This window comes from Hordeum vulgare, chromosome 3H (assembly GCF_904849725.1).
Source record: "Hordeum vulgare subsp. vulgare chromosome 3H, MorexV3_pseudomolecules_assembly, whole genome shotgun sequence".
In the NCBI taxonomy this organism is placed as follows: domain Eukaryota; kingdom Viridiplantae; phylum Streptophyta; class Magnoliopsida; order Poales; family Poaceae; genus Hordeum; species Hordeum vulgare.
This window is the reverse complement of record NC_058520.1, coordinates 297,845,979-297,850,977: the sequence shown is the minus strand read 5'-3', so window position 1 is coordinate 297,850,977 and position 4,999 is coordinate 297,845,979. Positions and strand designations below refer to the sequence as shown.

Genomic DNA, 4,999 nt, shown 5'->3' with positions numbered 1-4,999 from the left:
TGCGGGGACCAATAGTGTTCCTGCACTACAAGAAATAAGGTCAATTATGACTCCATATATTGATCATTGATTCGTCATTATTGTTGTATATTGACCTTTTTTGACCAAATTTACAAGGTCAACAGTTGGCCGTCAAGAATGAACAAACTTGACCTTTCTCAAATGTTGGTCGTAGATCTCTATTGACCAAAATTTCAGATTGGTCATTACCCATTTCTGTGAGCCACGTAGGATCTGACGTGGCTGTGCTGACATGGCATTGCTAGTGACCAAATGGAATCATCATACATTACACAACCCAATGCAATAATCTAGCGACATGGGCCTCCACCAATACTATTCTATTATTAAAAATGTCTAAATTGTTTAGGATGATACATTATTTTGCCAAAAGCATGTATATCTCAGGATAAACCCATTAAACAGCAAGTACAAGACTGCAAATTAGTTGTATATATTTCATTTCAGTAGCACATCACATGAATTACAATACGTCATCCATCGACTCCTCTACACATAAAGGTTCAAGGCCCAACAAATGCATAATCACACATCAACATAGTTTGACAAAGATTGGATGAGAAGCACAAGTTTTTGTTGATCACACATAACATCAATGATAAACAAAGCTTCCTGTTCCCTCCTCCTGTCATGTCCTCTACTTCTTATGGGTGCTTCTGATCATCCTGGTAATTCAAATAATCAAACATAAAAAAGCATACAAAATAATTAAATATTATAATGTACAAGTAATAAATAAATTAGAACTATTTCATCCTCCAACAGTGGTAGTGTATTGAGCGTAAAAGTTATATAATTTCTCTCATCTTCTGTTACATAGATGCAAGATTAAGGTGTCAACACCACGTAAATATAATTTCTCTCATCTTCTATTACATAAATACTACTAGAAATCAGCAATCGATTTGTTCAGGACAGAAATCAGTAGTAGTGGCCACGCTACATACATCTTTATGGTGTCAAGTGACATCGCAGATTTTGCAAAATAGCCTTAGCTTGGTACATGTATGTAAAAAAATATGTACTGTTATGAAGGAACCCACCGGATTGACATCACAAGGTTCCAACTTTAGCACTCGTACAACTTTAGCACTGTTATTTCGAATTAGTGGCTGAGAAATTAACTATTGTAATGTTGCATAATTTTTTCATACACCATTTTAATGGAGATGGGAAAAGAACTACCACCGGAGCTACAACCAGGAGAAAGTTTCCAACCACATGTAAGTAAACGATTTCCTATAAGTAAATAAGAGTGGGGTTTCTTTGCCCATAACCTTCTCATTATAGTGCATGTCTGATATGTTGCAACCTTGATATCTTAGCATTTGAAGTTGTGGTTCTCTGTACTGACATAAGCATTCCTTTTTGCAAACATGATGCATGTTAAATGTTACCATTAACTTATTTGTTCTTTAATGCCAATCCAAATTTCCTGTCCACAAGATGACATCTTTTCTCTATTATTTCTGTTGCTTATAATATACTCCCTCCGACCCAAAATAAGTGACTCAAAAGTGACTCTACTTTATACTAAAGTTAGTACAAAATTGAATCATTTTTGAATCACTTATTTTGGGACAGAGGGAGTACTTAAGTTTGCCAAATCTGCCCAAAAATCTATGAGTTTAGGTGTTTACTATTATTTTGATCATCTCTGAGTTAAAATGGCTACTTAAGTTGTTGGTCAAATATGTCCAAATTGAATGTGTTGATGGTTTATTCACAAAAGGACATGTGGCAGTACAATTATTCATATTTTGTATCTGATGGTTTAGTGCGACCATAAACTGAGAAGCTATTGCTATTTATTTATTTTGCTTTTAATGATACTACTTCATAAGCTCTCCTGGTATGTCTAAATAAATGCTATGATGTAGGGGACAACTAATTCATTTCATACTGGACACCAAGCCATTGATGGCAACACTGTTCATGGTGATTTGGGTGCAATTGGTGGTGCCAATGACAACTCCAGTGGAGATACGAGTGAGCAGGCCATCAACAAACTAACCTTTGCACCAATAATGCTCGTGCTGGTGGTGGCGACACCAGTTCCAACAACCATGAAAGCGAGAATTATAGATGGTGGTTCTGACCTTGGGAGTGTCTTTTTTGACTTAGAGGTAGACTTTAGAACTCATGATTGTGTTGTCAACAAAGTAGCATTTTGGTAGTTGCAAGACTTCACATGAGCTGTGATGTGTTTCGGATATTCAAAACTGGAGCTTATCCTTGCAAGTTGAACAATATATCGTTCATTGTCGTTGTGAACTGTTATGTACATTACTTCTCATGCTTTGGATGTGCAAAATAAATATTATCATTTCAATTTGTGACTGTGGCTGACATGTATCTATAATATGATTTGTATTCATGATTAGATGCAACAAAATTATCCTGTTAATGTGACACACTGATTCATGTTGGAAAAAATAAAATAAGACTGTAGACTACAATCATAAAATTATCCTACAAGCTAATGGTTCTATTTGCAAAATAAAATAAGCTCAAAAGAAAAATCATAGTATGCTTGAGAAGGTATAAAGTGTAGCAGTGCTGGAAATATTAGACTGTAGACTACAATCATAAGAATCTGAGTTTAGAGATAAGATCAAATATGAGGATTAAAATGGAAACATGTTCTCGTAATAAATATGTACTTTGTTTATTGGTCTCTATTAGGATGGGCAAGACATCCATGAAAAAAGAACACATCCAAGTACTAATATCTTGGATAATACAGAGCCTAACATTGATTGATGAACGACATGAATCATTCCATGGTCCCGTGCATATATCAATAATCCTCCTTCTCGCTTTTCGGAAAGTAACATTCATAAGTCCCCTCAACTGCATTATTTGGGAAAGGTCACTTATTTCCTGATATACTGAAGTAAATATATGAATTCGGAAGCTATGCTGATATGGAATCAATACACTAATTGTTGGACCAGTGTAGCATGCAATAAGCCAGCACAAAACAAGGCATCATCCATTAGAACATACAGAAGCCATCTCATGTAGAATATGGAAAATCAGATATATGTCATCTTGATGTAATACATCACTTATATGTAGTACTGCAATTCATAAGCAGAAAGCAGAAAACAGGGATGCTTCAAGCAATCGACATGGAGTTGACAAGCACGAGCTCGGAGGCTTCTTCTCTGATGTGGGGTAACGCTAGTCAACGGATGTATACTGTTGCTGTAACCGCATAGCATGCATTGTCCCGTTTTCATGATCTGAAATTCTGGCAAGAAACTTCTTGGGATTAACTACATTTTGTCCTATTTACTACCATAGAATATTCTAATCCCAACAAATTCTTGCCTCTGTCAAGGACAATCAGAAGAAGATAGGTTTGACTGGGAAACTGCATGTTCGAGAGGCCTGGTGTGTTTAGTGGGAGAGTTGGAGTATCCAAAATATCAGGAACAGTATGTATTGGGCAGACTTGAAATACTAATATAAGCGTATCCATTTTTTCCTACAAGTTCCCTTCCCGACCCATGGACCTAAACTACCTTTCTACTCTCTCTCTCTCCCACAATACAAAAGCTTGTAGTGTCAAAAAGCTTTTATAAGTCTCTCTGTGCAGGAAAGCTTATTTCTAGATCTCCCTGTGCAAGCCACCCACACAATCGCAAACCTAAATTCTTTCTACACCCCATAGATAGGAACGAAAGCTGAAACTTGGCATCCGGAGGAGCACGGATTAGAGTTGTAATAGATAGGAGTAAGGGGAGGCCGTACCATCTCACCAGTGAGGAGGAGGCGTCCGCGGCAATGGACGACGGCGGCGGCAAAGAGGGCAGGCACGCGGCGGCGCGAGCGACAGATCCCGGAATGGAGACAGCATGGTAGATCTTCTTGCGGCGGCGCGGGCGACAGATCCCGGTGATGATTGTCGCCGCCTTGTCATCGTTCTCCTTGGGGCACAGGGGATCGTGCGTGGGAAGTTGAAGGGAGAGGTGGAGAAGGGACGCAGGGTCCTGTCGTGGCAGACGAGAGCACAGGGGGTCTGTTGAGGGGAAGGAAGGCTGGCGGCAGGAGACGTGGGAGGGGAGTCAAGGGGGATGGGTGTGGACTCTGGAGATAGGGTTAGGGTTACGTGTGTGGGGAAGGGACTTTATATCCTATTCATTTAATGGGTCTACTCAAGTCCGTATAGATATTGTATTTAGGAAATAAAGATCCATATTGTTTTCTCTAGTTATATTTTTTGATTCCAAAAAAGACGTGGTTCAACTGTATATCCACATCATTGTACTTGTCGATGGGACGTGGTTTCCTTGTATTTTCAGGCACACATACTATAAGCTTAGGTGTATTTTCTTATGAACACGCGGTGCAAAAGAGCACTTGTGCGGCCAATCGACAAGGCGCGTCACCCTTGTATCACTGAACGAACATATATCTAACAAGGCAAACATATTTGACTTTAAAAATAAGAAAATAAGATATGTATCTCGAAAGGGTTCCCACCTCTCTATTTCTATACAAATTGCATGTGGGTTGCCATTGAAAAAAAATTCAACATAATGTGTTGAAAACTTTTTATATCTCCAAACTTCTTACCTGAACTTTTACAATAGTTGTTAAAATGAGGCATGAGGTCATGTTTATGTTTTTATTGTCTCAAACACCAAGTTAAGGTACCCTATACTACCTTTCAAAAAAAATCTGAATAAGGTCTACAAATTATGAGATTAGCATGGGCTCATATATTTCATTTTGGTAATTATATTGTATTTTCTAAAATATTTAGGATATTAAAATGAATAATTATAATTTATTGGTATTTATTTAATATCATTTACTTCATCCATATACATGTAAAACAAATTTTTGCTCTCTATACATGACACATAGGAAAATTTGATGAGGTGTCGCCCAGTCACCTCCACACATATGTTTATGATCTTATATTTGGTCATAGTAGCATTGAAATATGATCATAAATACTTCTACA

At 37.6% G+C, this 4,999-nt stretch overlaps 1 long non-coding RNA gene across 1 annotated transcript; it reads right to left on the bottom strand.

The window, feature by feature from the left end:
- Positions 1-418: 418 nt before the first annotated feature.
- LOC123443686 lies at positions 419-4,127 on the bottom strand. Its single transcript, XR_006630782.1, has 2 exons — positions 3,789-4,127; positions 419-686 (listed from the first exon to the last, which is right to left on the bottom strand). It is a non-coding gene; the product is annotated as an uncharacterized LOC123443686 (long non-coding RNA).
- Positions 4,128-4,999: the final 872 nt, after the last annotated feature.